This window comes from Hyperoodon ampullatus, assembly GCF_949752795.1.
Source record: "Hyperoodon ampullatus genome assembly, chromosome: 4".
In the NCBI taxonomy this organism is placed as follows: Eukaryota; Metazoa; Chordata; class Mammalia; order Artiodactyla; family Ziphiidae; genus Hyperoodon; species Hyperoodon ampullatus.
The window spans coordinates 80,315,866-80,332,364 of NC_136917.1; positions in this window are offsets into that span (position 1 = coordinate 80,315,866).

Here is a 16,499-nt window from a genome sequence, read left to right on the forward strand (position 1 = left end):
TTGTGTGTGTGGCCTCGGCATAGGATCATGCACATTTACCCTTTATTTAGTCACATGAGTCTAGGGTTGCTACCTTTTAAGAATATTGCTTTCAAATGTCCTTGAATACTAGTTATCATCATTTTAAAAATAAATAATAATAATTCTGGTGACTCTACCTCCCCCCCCGCCACATACAACAGTCATAATAAGACATCTGAAAACAAACACAACAGGTTTAGATCAAAGACCTGTGGTATGAATCTGGATTCTTATTTTGAATATTTAACATGCATCGGACACAGTGATCATCACTAATTAGCATTTCACATAGCCAGGCCAGCATGTGATTCAACTGTTTTTGTGTTCACCCTCCGCTGGCACCACCCATCAACGCTGATCCACATGAATGTTATCAAGCATTTGCAGCTTGAGAAAGACATGATCCAGATTTGACTCCTCTATTTTGCCCCAATTAGAATCAAGTGGGGCACAACAATCTCCACTGTAAACCATTTACATTGTCATCTTCCTTTTATCATGCTTGTGAATTTTACTGTCTTGGGATGGATCGAGAGCTTTTACATCAGTTCAGTGTTGCTAATGGAAAATATTATTTACACAAGACTTTTTCCTGTCTGCATTCAGCCATGCAGAAATATATGTCATCTAAAAGCCAAAAGATGCTGATCTGAAGGAAAAGTTGTTGGCTGGTATTGGTGCCAGTCAAATGAGAATAAACTGCCCCAGAAGACACAAGTGAAAAACGTTAGCTTGGACCAAGTTTGTTTTTCTCGCTCTCTCACTCTTGACATTAGGTATGTAACACGTGCATACACACAACATCAGTCTCTGAAATTTGAGGGATGCCGGATTACACGCAAACAGGGAATCTTGGGACAAAACTCCAGTGCACCCTCATGCCCCACCTCCTTATCTTGCCATATCATGGTTCTGACAGTGAGAGGTTAGAGTGACCTGTGGCAAAGACGGGGGAGTTCATTTCTGCTCTGTTTCAGGGAATAACAAGGGGCCAGCCTCTTCTAGTAGAAGTGGCTTGAAATAGAGCTATAGCCAGAAATTAAGGATCTTTGTGAACACCTGAAGCAGGAGTTTATCCAGGGATGGAGGGCACAGGGCAGGAAATGGCTTCCACGTTGCAGTTTGTGGTGATGACAGAGTCCATTTTGGCCTGCATTTACCATAGTAATTTTTCACTTACCTACTTTACAAGTGGTATTTGAACTGATGGTGAATCAAAAGAATGATAATGGATACTTTTCCCTATATATCTTAGTATTACAATAACTGCATGCCCTGAGAAGAGTATTTGGATCCTGTCTCATTATCTGAAGAAAATATCAGCCTGAGCATATAAAAAAAGATTCATCTTTTACCGAACCAAGAAGTCACAGTAAAAGAAAACAAGTTTTGTAAAAACTTCACAGTTTAGTACAAGAAAATGAATATGATGAAATTAACTGGTAGTGGAAAAAAGACTTAGCAAAACAATCAGTGAGATCAGAAAATGTTCAAGAACACTTACTCAACAAACTAAAAATTCACCACAGCAATACAATGTGTTCTACAGCTAATGTTAATTTAAGATACATCGGAGAGAACAACTGATGTGACCAATGACCTAAATAATTAAATTTTTATATAAAAATCAAGAGGTTAAGAAAGTCCAGGACAGAAGTAAAATAAAAACTAAAATATAAAGTATCTAGACCTCAAAGACCTGTAAATCATTTTTTTAACATCTCTATTGGAGTATAATTGCTTTACAATGGTGTGTTAGTTTCTGCTTTATAACAAAGTGAGTCAGCTATACATACACATATATCCCCATATCTCTTCCCTCTTGCATCTCCCTCCCTCCTACCCTCCCTATCCCACCCCTCTAGCTGATCACAAAGCACGGACCTGATCTCCCTGTGCTATGTGGCTGCTTCCCACTAGCTATCTCTTTTACATTTGGTAGTGTATATATGTCCATGCCTCTCTCTCACTTTGTCCCAGTTTATCCTTCCCCCTCCCTGTGTCCTCAAGTCCATTCTCTAGTAGGTCTGCTTCTTTATTCCTGTCTTGCCCCTAGGCTCTTCATGACCATTTTCTTTTAGATTCCATATATATGTGTTAGCATACGGTATTTGTTTTTCTTTCTGACTTGCTTCAATCTGTATGACAGACTCTAGGTCCATCCACCTCATTACAAATAACTCAATTTCATTTCTTTTTATGGCTGAGTAATATTCCATTGTATATATGTGCCACAGCTTCTTTATCCATTCATCTGTCAATGGACACTTAGGTTGCTTCCATGTCCTGGCTATTGTAAACAGAGCTGCAATGAACACTGTGGTACATGACTCTTTTTGAATTATGGTTTTCTCAGGGTATATGCCCAGTAGTGGGATTGCTGGGTCGTATGGTAGTTCTATTTTTCATTTTTTAAGGAACCTCCATACTGTTCTCCATAGTGGCTGTATCAATTTACATTCCCACCAGCAATGCAAGAACGTTCCCTTTTCTCCACACCCTCTCCAGCATTTATTGTTTGTAGATTTTTTGATGATGGCCATTCTGACTGGTATGAGGTGATATCTCATTGTAGTTTTGATTTGCATTTCTCTAATGATTAATGATGTTGAGCATTCCTTCATGTGTTTGTTGGCAATCTATATATCTTCTTTGGAGAAATGTCTGTTTAGGTCTTCTGCTCATTTTTGGATTGGGTTGTTTGTTTTTTTGATATTGAGCTGCATGAGCTGCTTATAAATTTTGGAGATTAATCCTTTTTCAGTTGCTTCATCTGCAAATATTTTCTCCCATTCTGAGGGTTGTCTTTTGGTCTTGTTTATGGTTTCCTTTGCTGTGCAAAAGCTTTGAAGTTTCATTAGGTCCCATTTGTTTATTTTTGTTTTTATTTCCATTTCTCTAGGAGGTGAGTCAAAAAGAATCTTGCTGTGGTTTATGTCATAGAGTGTTCTGCCTATGTTTTCTTCTAAGAGTTTTATAGTGTTTGGCCTTTTAGATCTTTAATCCATTTTGAGTTTATTTTTGTGTATGGTGTTAGGGAGTGTTCTAATTTCATTCTTTTACATGTAGCTGTCCAGTTTTCCCAGCGCCACTTATTGAAGAGGCTGTCTTTTCTCCACTGTATATTCTTGCCTCCTTTATCAAAAATAAGGTGACCATAGGTGCGTGGGTTTATCTCTGGGCTTTCTATCCTGTTCCATTGATCTATATTTCTGTTTTTGTGCCAGCACCATACTGTCTTGATTACTGTAGCTTTGTAGTATAGTCTGAAGTCAGGGAGCCTGATTCCTCCAGCTCCATTTTTCTTTCTCAAGATTGCTTTGGCTATTCGGGGTCTTTTGTGTTTCCATACAAATTGTGAAATTTTTGGTTCTAGTTCTGTGAAAAATGCCATTGGTAGTTTGATAGGGATTGCATTGAATCTGTAGATTGCTTTGCGTAGTAGAGTCATTTTCACAATGTTGATTCTTCCAATCCAAGACTATGGTATATCTCTCCAGCTGTTTGTATCATTTTTAATTTCTTTCATCAGTGTCTTATAGTTTTCTGCATACAAAAGACCTGCAAACCATTTAATCTGAACGTCTACCACTGACGGAAATGGTGTTAACAATTCTAGCAGTGAAAATCAAGTTACTGAAGGAAATCCATCAGTTTTTTTTATGTTTATGTGAGATTTGAGGAGAATCAATCAGGCACAAATTAAAGAAAGGCCACACAAGTCAGCGTTAGGGGAATTATGAAGATGTATTATAGTGAGAGGTACAAGGTTACCATATTAGAATACTGGGAGCCATTTCTTTGAAGTATAACCTAAGAGTATGGATGGCAGCTCTGTGCACCGCCCAGCGCAGCTGCAGAGGCAAGATGGTTCTTACAAGCACTAAGCGTCAATGATTTGTTTTATTATCAGATCGCAAAACCAGGAGAATGTTTTTCAGAGCATGTCAGATTATGTGCATACTCAACAGTTCACACCTCTTAAGCACCCTTAGAATTAGGAATTTGTGACATATATTCCAGGAAGAAGACCAAAAACCAACAAGAACTATAAAAGCAACCCAGTATCACCTTCAGCTTTAGGAAGCAGAACTACCACATAATGCTTGCCCAGATCATCACAGCTAAAACCCCATCGCAGAAATTTGCGTAGTGCTGAGGAAAGAAATGCCATTTGTTCTAACTTCCATAAGTCGGAGTGTTGGGGTGTGGTACGTAAGGAAAAGATGTAGCCGTTTAAAACTGCACTTTATATATAATGAAGAAAAATTTGCCTGGTTGCAGAACATACAACTGAAAATGATATTTTCTTGGTTGTTATGAATGACTTCCATCAAAAAACACTACCAACTCCGAGTTAATGTAAGTACATGAAAAACAGCTATTAAGTATAGTCTAACATATACACAACAGGTTAAATAAGACAACGGACAAAAATATTACAAAACTTGTTGAAAGCAAAAGCACTAACTGAAATTCTATTCCTCTGAACAGAACTATCCAGAGAACTCATGTAAAATGATAGTGTTAAAAGAGCTTTGGAACACATGGAATTTGAAGGACCTTAAAGTCATGCATTATCCCTACAGCCTGGGTGGCTCCACATATGTGAGGCTGACATCTCAGGACAGTAAGTGGCATTGCATCCTGGCCATCCAAGTTCATTACTTTAGGATACCCACCCGTTATCAGGGAAAAAAAAAGGAAAATGCTCAGCAGTAAGTTATTTGAGGAAGGTAAAATGTTTTTAAAGAATCAACAAATACCTATTACTAACGTTGGGAAATAAACCCTCAAACCACTGAGCCTAAGTAGATGGATAAGAGGAATGATATTCATGTGTGAAGACAGCAGATTGTTATTCCTACAGAGCAAACTGACCTAAGTTTTTAAGAGCAGATAAAGCAATTAAACATATTGCTTGTGTGACCTGCCTGCATTTCTTCTCCACATGCTAACTCATATACTCTCGTGGGGGGTTTTTAGTATCTTTTCTGTTATTTTTTCTAAATGTACTAAAATTCGCAAGAAGGTGAAGACATGACTACTATTAATAACAGCAACAATCACGGATTTCCCTGGTGGTGCAGTGGTTAAGTATCCGCCTGCCAATGCAGGGGACATGGGTTCGAGCCCTAGTCTGGGAGGATCCCACATGCCGCGGAGCAACTAAACCCGTGCGCCACAACTACTGAGCCTGCGCGCTAGAGCCCGTGAGCCACAGCTACTGAGCCTGCGTGCTGCAACTACTGAAGCGCACCTAGAGCCTGTGCTCCGCAACAAGAGAAGCCACTGCAATGAGAAGTCCACACACCGCAACAAATAGTAGCCCCCACTTGCCGCAACTAGAGAGAGCTCGCGCGCAGCAATGAAGACCCAACGCAGCCAATAAATTAATTAATTTAAAAATAATAATAATAGCAACAATCATAGCAACCATTATTTTTTTAGTGCATGCTATTTGTTCACTTAATCCGAGCAGCAACCCTAAAGGCACCTGTTACTATGATCCCCATTTTTTAATTAAATTAGTTGAGATTCTGAAGAGTAAAAGCATGTTTCCCTAGATCACACAACTGGAAATGAGCAGGGCTAGGCGTCCAAGCCCAGACTGGACTGAGGGCAAAATCCATGATCTGGTCTCTACTGACTCCTAAACACTGTCTCATATGCAGGGCATGTGAAAGTTTCCTTATGAAGTATCTCTGTGTCTTTGGGCGAGTCATTTAACTTCTCCAGAAGCCTATTCTTCTGGAAGAAGGCTTCTGCTTCTCTGCAGCCTAAGATACTGGATCAGATTATTTCTTAGCTCTAACTTTTCTGTGATTCTAGCTTCGATTACCATCCTACATAAGGAATACCTTTATTATGAATACCTGCTGTAGTTTCCTATTGATAGATCTTTGAGGGAGCGCACGCACGTGTGTGTTTGTGTGTGTGTGTGACTACTGCCAAAAGATTTTCATCAAAAGCACATGAATCAAAATGCTTACCTTCTAACTGCTGCTAGAAATGCTTCTGACTAGGTAGGTGTTCCAAATACTGGGCTGCTCTTATTATGGACTTGATTTTTAGGAACGCCTGTTCTTTTTCACACATGCTAATACATTGTCTATCATGCCTCTCCTAATAGCCCATGAGTCTTGAACCTGGAGCCAGAAAAGTACTGCCTTTGTAAAGCACAAAAGAATACCAGTTGGGGTGTTTTTTTTTTGTTTGTTTGTTTTTTTTATATCACACGAGGGCTGAATAAAAAGCTCTTGGACCATTCAGAGGCTGCTTGCATCGTGCAGCTGTTCCTTGACTGCTGAGAACATCTCGCTGCTGACAATGCAGTACCTGAAGGAAACACTGCTCAGGGAGCTCTCCAGGAGTTGCAGGACCTGGGATTTTTGCCAGTGTCCTCAGAAAGACTGGGGGTCTTTTTCTTGGTCAAACCCCAATAAGCATTTTGCAGTTTGTTATTGGTTGTTGTCTGCCAGCCAGCGTTTGTTTCACAATATTATTGCAACCATGTCTTCCCAACATGCTGACACTTGGGGACTTTTTCTTTTCCTGTTTCGGTCCCACCTCCGTGAAATGTACAGTGAGACTTTGATTGGTCATAGTCCACACCCAGTTAGCAATGCATCACTGTGTGAACTGAGTTCCCAGGGCTCTGGCTCCCTAGGACAATGTCTCTTTCTTCACCAAGCTGATGGTAAATATCTGGTCAGCCTCATCTATTTAAAACCAGCCAAGCAGGGACTCTAGTGCCGGGGAGAGGATTCTTTTGTTTGTTTGTAAGTAAACAATGGGCCCAGCTCTTCCTAACTAAAATTAAATTCCAATCACTCTTAAAATAATACCAAAAAACGAATCTAATTGCAATAGGGGGGTGGAGGAAGAGGAAGGCAACTTTACTGGTGCTGGCTGCTGCTTTCTCACACTGCCTAAGGTGAGTTTTCTAACTGATGATTCTGGAGAACCCGTCTATGCAGAGGAAATGACTGTGTTCCCTGTGGGTAGACAGGGCTGGGTGAACTAAAAGCCAGATGGACTTTATTTGAAATCAATCTTTATTTGAAATCATTTTCTTTTGGGTATACAGGATTGTGTTATTTAGTATTGGCGTTTAATTTTTTAATAGTTTTTTTTTTTTTAATGCCTAAAAACTTAAGGGCCATGCAAAATGACTACCGCATCTTCTTGCTTTAGAATGATACAGAAGTCCCCTGCTGTCAACAGTCTCAGTATAGGAAAATCTGGATTGGAGAAAAATCGAGGGAGCGGGTGTAACCTGTTTTACAAAATCGTTTATAGGAGGAGTCTTAAGCAGAAACTCTGCTCCTACAGTTATAACATGACTTGTTTAAAAGCTGAACATTTGTTGAAAGGTACTGCATATGTCCAACTTCTCCCTCAGCTCAGCATCAGCCCCGCTTTGCAGGGTGTGTGGGCCCCCCTGGACCGCGCAGGACGCCAGTGTGTGTGGGAATGCTTTATGACTCCAGCTGAGCCCCAGCTGATGGGCTGCTCTCCTCATCTCCCTCAGGTTGTCGGCAGCCTTTATTCCTGCAGTTTACATTCCCATCTAATATTAGAAACATCATCAACCCAATCACCTGTGTTTCTGATTGGATACAAAGTCAGAATAACTGTGACAGTACCTGGGTCACGGTGTCATCTTGTTCAAAATCCAAGATCACGTGCCTATCACAAAATTCCTGCTGCTCACTCACAGCAGCCTCCTGATGCCACAAGCTTTTGCTCATCGCTGCGATTTCTATTTGTCTCCACCCAAATCCTGCCTGTACTCTCCCTCTAGCCGTTGCAAAGCCAACTTTGCATTTGTGCAGACTTGCGGTTCTGCATCCCACTTGCTACGCAGCTTCCCCGTTGCCCAGCCAGGTCAATGGCCTTACTGCTTGGTCTAACTTTAGCCTCCCAGGGCAGAGGACTATTACCTGCATAGTCCAGGCTGCCCTCCTCCCTTCCTTCAGGGCACCCTAGTCCCTGCTCTCGACACAATGTCTGTGCTTTTCTTTAGACTCTCTTCTCCTTATAGCAGCACGTGTATTTGTATGATGCTGAGTGCTTTTCCCCTCCCGGATGAGGGGCCTGATTCACGTATAGGTAAAGATGGGTACAGCATTTCAAATGCTAGAAAGCTGAAAATGTGAACTTCGTCAGCTACTCTTTAGTGAGTTATATCTTTGGGGAGGCTTCTGTAACCTTCTAGAAAGGCCCTCTGTTGTAAAAGTAGAAAGTCTTCATTTGTTCATTCAGTCATTCAGTAACTATGTTCCCAGTGCGGGCTCAGCACTGGGTGTCTAGTGGTGAGTCAAAAGGACATGATCCAAGGATTCATGGGCTCAAAGTCTAGTGGTCACAAAAGATAACCCGACCAGTGAGCAAGTGAGTACACTTGCCCACGACAGCCTGTGGTCAGCAGCGCGAAGGGAAAGAACGGGGTTGCATGAGAAACAGCGCTGTGATGAGGAGGGGGTGTCGGGAACCCACACAGATGGTTTGGGCACGGAAGGTCTCAGAGGAGGTAGTATTTGAACTAAGGCCTAGAAGAGGAGGAGGGGCCAGCCAGGGAGGCCAGGGGGAAGAGCCCTCCAGGTCGAGGGAACCACGAGTGAAAACAGCTCCAGGCAAGACGGAGCTCTAGAACATTGGAGGGCCCCGGCGCTGGCTGGCTGGAATGTGGGGACTGGCTCTCAGGAGCTGAGCGTGCAGGGCCGTGGGTTCAGGAAGTCTGTATTTTGTTCCAAGTGCAGTGGAAGCAGTGAAGCGGGTTGAGACCCGCTTCATGCTCCATACACAGTCAGCAGAACAGAGGTGGCAGCAGATGTGGAAAGAAAGGAAGGAATTCTAGCTGTTATTCAGGAAGAATCAACAAGGCTTGCTGAGACAGAGCCACTGGATTCCGGAGCTAGTCCCTGACGGCCTTTGCGAGAGCAGCTCCGGTGGAGTTACAGGCAAGGGGAAACAGACCACTGGGGAGCGGATGGAGGCCTGGAGGTAAACGCGGGTTGGAGCTGTACCAACCCGGGCGAGGCATCTGGCAAGGAAGGTTAAGGCCTTCAAGGGGAGGACAGATGGAGAGAAAGGTCTGCTCGGAGTAGGGAGACAGGCGTGTTAATGGCTGTGCCAGTGGGTTGGAAGAGAGTGAAACTTCCAGAGAAAGGGCCAAAGAGGTGGGCAGCCTCCTTGGGGAGGGTGGAAAGAATGAACGTGGAACGAGGTGAAGGAGGGGTGGTGAGTCCTGAAGCCAAGTGGAAGCCCGAGGGAGGGAAGCCTGGAGGTGTGTGAGGACGGGAAAGAGACATCCGATGGCCACCTGGCCTTGGTTTTACGCCCCCGGTAGGAAGTGGGGCCTCCACCTGGAAAGGGAAAGAGGTTTTGAAGAGGGTAGTAAGGGTCTGCAATCTGAACTGCCTCGTCAATCCAGAGAGGGGCTGCTTTCGAGTAAGAGAAAGGACTGGAGAGCAGTTAGCAGCGTTGCTAAATTTGTTTGCAGCCCTTCCAAACAGCTATGTACAATTTTTCTCCAGCAGTGCTGCCTCACTCCAGAGAAAAGTGTGCTGATGTACTTTGGAAAGATTTTCAATAACAAGAGCTTTCTAAATAACTTGCAGTTTAACCAGGAAATCATTCAGCCAGAACCCCCCTCCCCCAAGTATTCCAGTTAGTCAAAGTTTTACTGAGACATGTCAGCACTGAAAAATGCAGAAGGCAGCTCAGTAGGACCGACTAAAAAGGCGTCAGAAATCCCACATCTGTGCACAGAGCAACAAATGGCCAGTCTCTTTAAAAGCTAGTCATTACCAACCTGCCATCTCCAATGCACAAGAGCACCACAGGTTCAAAAAAAGGAAAAAGAAAAGAAGGAAATCCACAGCACAGAGCTGAAAGACAGTCCATTCAGAGTATTCCAAGGCACGTGCGTTTATTTAGTTGACAGGACGTTTTGAAATCTTACCTTCAAAATTAACCAATAGCTTTGCATAGTTTGCACGAACAGTCAAAGGGATTCAAATGGCCAGAAGGTTACTAAATAGGTACAACATGGGATTTATTTAAAAACAGTCCTGTAAAAATGTGTACAGTGCATACACAAGGCCAAGCTAAGGTGTGCTTGTGAGCTGTTGGCGGAGGGCGTGGAGAAACCTGATCCTGCACTTCGTAAATTATAAACTGTTTACACCTGTCATCTGTCTGGGTCTCTGCGTATGACACTTTAACAATTGGCTTATGTGTGACAGGGTGCTAAGAGCCAGTGGTTTCAAAGCAACCGCATCCAAAGGCATTGTGACTGATGTCCACTGGAGTTTGAGGGAAAATAACAAGGCACCGTAATGTGACGTAGGTGAGGACTTTTACCACCAGGTTGTGGATTTAGGAGGGTAACCCTGTAAATGTCTCCAGTGGCAAAGGAGGGCCTTTACACAGGCCAACTGGGCCGGGCATGACCCGAGAGACCCAAGTGCCTCTGACACTAGCCTCTGGGTCCCACAGTTCCCCAGATGGAAAGGCCAACTGGGAAAGGCAGGATTTATAACATCAGATTAAAGTCATTGAGTTATGTCCATCTGACCGGATTGTAGGAAGAATGTTTTTTTAAAACTTTGTCCCCCCTTTTCTCCACTCTAGACACTCCCATTTCTAACCCCCAACCTCCAGTACGATGCCCTGCACTTAGAATAATAGACACTTATTAAATGTTTAGTGAATTTAAGATTTAGGAAATGACTGATTAGAGGGCAGTATGCATAGTAGTTAAGAATAGGCGTTGGAGTTGGCTTGCCCAGGGTTCAAATCCATGCTCCCCCACTTACTAGTGTGTGACCTTAGGAAGTCTCCTGACCTGTAAAATGGGGATGATAATAATAGCATCTGTCTGGAGATGTTGTGAGGATTAAATGAGTCATAACACAGAAAGAGTGCTGAGCCTGACGCATGGTAAACACAATAAAATGTTATTATTTTGCAAAAATGAATTCCTCTTGGGCAGAGGGAACCCTTCTGAAAATATACCACCTACAATAAAGGTAAACAGGTACTTTTGGTCACTGATTAAGAAAGATTCTATGACTTCTCCATTTTCAGTATCCTGTTCTCAAAAGTAAAATTCTTAGATTAATATGGGGTTTTTACTCTTCAGAAGTCCAAAGGATTTAAATAAAATTATATACAATTTTATCTTTTTTAAAAAATCAGTATGAGTCTTTTATTTATTTATTTATTTATTTTAATTTTTTTTTTTTTTTTTTTGCTGTACGCGGGCCTCTCACTGTTGTGGCCTCTCCCGTTGCGGAGCACAGGCTCCGGACGCGCAGGCTCAGCGGCCATGGCTCACAGGCCCAGCCGCTCCGCGGCATGTGGGATCTTCCCGGACCGGGGCACGAACCCGTGTCCCCTGCATCGGCAGGCAGACTCCCAACCACTGCGCCACCAGGGAAGCCCAGTATGAGTCTTTTTTAAAATAAGTTAAGCTTCTAAAATATTCTTTCCTCTAAAAGACAAAAACTTACCAGATACTGTTTCTTTTTGGAAATAAATTCACATCTAGACTGCCAAATTTCACTCTTAATACGGTACAGAACAGATGAGTTACAGTTTTTTTAACCTCCCAGAACATACAGATTTGTGATGGGGACATGGGAAAGGACATTTATCTTTTCAGCGGCACGAAAATGAAACCCATAATATTTTAGTGAACTAAACGAAAAATACATATTAAAAATTAAGACCATGTGTAACAGGGAGTGTCTGTATAGCTACAACACTGGAATCTGTACAATTACCCTATTGGACAGACTATAATGTCCTTTACCAATTACTGGAAGCAATAGTGCCTTTTACATTAGAATGAAAGCAGTGAAAACAGTGATTATTTTCAGTCTAAGATATTCAGGATTTACATTTAGCTCAAATGGATGTACAGCCATATTGAATGACAGCCACCTTGTGATTAGGAAAACAAAAGCACTCAAAGAAAAGGGGGAAATGCTGATTAAAACTGGTCACTTAATCCATAGTTTTAGACCCTACCACAGCGCTCTTGTAGATGTGTCTCAGATACCAAAATAACGGGTTGAAATATAAAGTATTTCGTTAATCACTATTTTCACTAAATAGGTTCTTTACATTCACACTCGCCAGATTTTTTTGGTTTTATTGTCATTTTGTTCTTATGCCTGAGGTTAATAACCCTTAGAGACTGTCTACATGTCCACCCAGCACAGCAGAGCCTTGGTTTGTTATTATGATGCCAGTTTCACAATCAGAATCCATTAGTTAATTTAACATAGTCAGAGAAAAACTCATTTGTCTCCTTCAGCGTCTTTCACAGTCAAAGTGACATAGGGTCAGGCATTAACTGGTAGAGGGGGACAGTGAAATTAAAGTCCCTGGGTACCGGCCATTCACAGCGGTGGAATGGATAATTATCAGGCTGGATATAATTATAGAGCCACAGCAGTCCCCCACGATATACTGGCTATCTGCCTAGCACAAAGGTTTAGATCATTTGTTGCCGGCCAGAATAACTATGAAGTAGCTGTGTATTTTTGTGCACCATCAATCACAACTTAGATAGGCAATTGCTGCTGTTTGCATTTTGGAAGCTTGGCAGCTGTTAAGCTCCTGCCTAGTTTTCGGACAGCAAGATAGGATGCAGGGCTGTGGAAAGGCTTTTAGTGGCAGAAGGATTACACCTCTGCCAGGGTCCTATCGCAGGCTCATTAGCTGAGTGGATATTTGAGCCTAGTCAGCTTCAAAGGTATACTTATATACAGAGTTATCTGTTTCATTAAGTTAATTTACCTGAGCTAGCTTTCCTGATAATCGGCTGCTTCTGCAGTATCAGCTCCATACTGTAAAGGCAAACGAGGATGGGAGGATGGGGTGAGGTGAGAGGGACTGATCAGCAGGGTACTGGAGTCTATGTGGACGTACTCTCCTTTAACTGGGCATTTCCAGAAATCCACATCACATCCCTAAGCAAGTGAGAACCATGGCAGGAAGTTTACCAAGGATTGTTAATTCACTTTTGGTTTCAAAGGATGAAGTTGGAAAATGAGAAAGAGATCATGTGCTATGTTAATCACTCAGGAATCGTGTCCAATTGTTAAGAAAGGAAATGAAGAAAGGAAAGGGAAGCGATAAAAAAGTCTACACATTTGTTGATTAGGTGTTTAACCTCTAGTGATCCTGGAGAGTGTAAACTGCTTTACAACTAGATTCACTTAAACGATATGGCCTAAAGGAAATGATACCTGCAACTTATATCCTGCAAGAAGTTGTTAATTTTTTTTAAAAATCCTCATTTCCATCCCCCTCCCTTTTTTGGTTCTCTAAGTTGTTCATTTTTAATAAGCTTTTGCTTTGTGGCATTTAGACTTGAGTGTTATTAAATTAATGACACTTGAGTTGGATTTCAGCCTGTTAGACAGATTAGTTGAGAGCTCTTTAGATGTTAGAATTTAATCTTATCCAAGGTTTTGTGGTCTCAGGGTTGACTTTTAACTGAAGGTTCTTACCGACTTTCACACCATGCAGTTAATAGACCGTCTAAGACTAATCATTAGACTTCATTAGAACCAACTGGTTGACAAGGACAGATGAAACAGTCCACGTTCCCTACCCCTTTCTCCTAGAACAGAGATAAGACATCAGCTCGCAGAAGGAAGATGGAGAAGAATTCCTCCTCCAACCTCATTTATACTTTCACCTTTTCATGGCCTACTGGGTATAAAAGATCACTTTCTGAAAGTACTTTTGGTGAGAAATATTTCCCTCCATATAGAAAAAAAAAGCCCCTATACTTCCATGCATTGGATCATTAGAAACAGTTTATTTTATTGAGCAAGCCCCAAGTCTATTTGTTTAATTTGGCAATAGTCAGCCCTTGGCCACGTTCAATTTTCTTGATCCAGCATGTTGGAAGATCCAACTCCACCCATTTTTAGGGCAGAAATGTTCAACTGCTTAGTTCTGATGACAAAATGTTGAAAGCCAAGTATGACTGAAGAACTAGCCTCCGTCTGAATTGATATTTTGCTGGTAGGAGCTTTATGTAACAATTTAAACTTCATTGTCAGAAGTAGATAAAATAAATATCATCCTTTCACACCCAGGGGAATCTGGGCCAGCTACCTCTTTCTCAGTTCTTATTTCATTGTCCATATAATTGAATAAAATGTCTACTCTAATGTAATATTAAGATCACAGATTTAATAATATAGAACTTGGGGAATGCAAAATTTACTTTTCTCAAGATAACAATTTCTTCCACGTGCTGGGCATTACATGCACTTAAGCTATGCTTTCAGCAGTGTAACTAGGTCAGGGATTTCATAGAATATGGAGGTGTTCATGTCACTGTGTGAATACCAGCGTCTTACGTTTCATGTATATTTCAAGAGCCTGTATTTGCAAATAGAAAGGCCAAGGCTGTGTTAGTCTGCTGCTGTGTGTTACCAGGGCATGTATACATGACAAGGTTTCTGAGGCCAGCTAGACTAAGGCCTTTAAAAAAGGTCGGGTGCAATCTACAGTAACTGCTTCATGGCTCCAATCCATTATGAAGTGAACTAAGCAAGTAAATCTAAGCCTTTCTGGAAAAACTCAAAATGTGTGGCATTTTCCTTATAGTACATTTGTATTTGTACTTTACTTTGCAGTTTGTTATTGACATATCTGTCTCCCCCATAAATTGTAAATCCTCTGGGGACAGTTGATCCATTTATTTATCCATCAAACCTTTGTTATTTTGTTAGCCCTTGCCGAGTTCACTGTCTAGTGGTGTATGTAGGCAGATCGTAAACAAATAATGTCAGTTTGTTATGACAGAACTCTTTCATGTGGAAGAAAGAAGAGAGACGTTAGTAATTAACTGTCAGTGGAGATCAGGAAAGACCTCACGAGGAGGTGATATTTGAAGAGTGTCTTAAGGAAAAGGTAGGAATTCCCAAGGCAGGAAAAAGAATGGGATAGAGAAGCTGGCTGAGTTGGGGGGGATGGCAATGGGGAAAACAATGTGGGAAAAAGGAAACCACCCCTAGTGGAGGGAAGAGCAGTGCAAGACAGACACAAAGGACTGACAGGAGAGAAGAAAAACCAATAATGGGCACAGGCAGGAAAGCCAAGGCACTAGGGCAGGGCACTCACCAAGAAATGCTAGGTGAGAGGATTCCAGAAATGTTCTTAATGCTGCTTCCTTCCAAGTTCTTGTACATTAGCCATCCCTCATTTTTGTACTGGCCACAGTGCCTGAGACAGTACCTTGCTCATCAATATAGACAATAAATGCCCAATGTACTGTCTATTATAAAAGGGCTCCTTTGGGGCTTCCCTGGTGGCGCAGTGGTTGAGAGTCCGCCTGCCGATGCAGGGGACATGGGTTCGTGCCCCGGTCCGGGAGGATCCCACATGCCGCAGAGCGGCTGGGCCCGTGAGCCATGGCCGCTGAGCCTGAGTGTCCGGAGCCTGTGCTCCGCAACGGGAGAGGCCACAGCAGTGAGAGGCCCGCGTACCGCAAAAAAAAAAAAAAAAAAAAAAAAAAAGGGCTCCTTCCTCTGAGGTATTTGTAAAGTAGCTGGGGAGAGGGTTATGAGACTAGTAGATAATGACTAACACCAGTGACCATAGGCTATTCCTCCTTTTTATAATGATATGGCCCTGAAGAAATGCATCCAAAAAAGTACAGCACTCCCTCCCCCAAAGAAGTAATTTAAACTTCCATGACATTTGGGTTAAGTACCAAACTGCAATTACTGTCTTCTCAGAATGGCAGCAATGCATAAGTGAATCAAAATGTGGGCAGCTCCAAGGCAAGACACAGAAGGTTATGTGTGGTTGGGAAGTTTTAGGGAAAAGGGAAAATTGAAACTACAAAGAGAAAGTATTTTTAGGAAACAAGTGATGCATAAGCACAGTATACAAAATTGAAAATGCTGAAACCTGAAGATACTTAGAGTTTCCAAATGCCAGCCCCCAAGCACAAGGGATGGAGAAGAAAATGGAGGTATATATTAAACACCTATTCAGGGCCCAGGGGCTTTAAGTCCTAACCACAACCAGTTGAAGAGAAAGCATCACTGTCCCACTTTACAAGAACCAGAGGCTTACAGAGATTAAAAGCCAACTCAAGGCCAAGTAGCCATTAACGGAAGGAATGGGCTGGAAACCCACTAGAATATACCTGTGCCTGGCACACAGCAGGTGCTCAATAAATCTTTTCTGAAACAACCCAGACTTCTAAACCTTTGTTTATGGCATGGTCAGGGTCGAGTTAGTCACAGAGAGACAAACTTATACTTTCTCCTGGGATAAAGAATTGCCTTGATAGGCAAGTGGGCACACATTCGGTGGGAATAAATAACAAATTAACAGTAAAAACAGTAAGCAGTAAAAACAGTAAAAAGCAGTAAAAACAAACAAGATACAGAAGATGAAGAATTAAAGAGACAGTACTGCCTGGGATT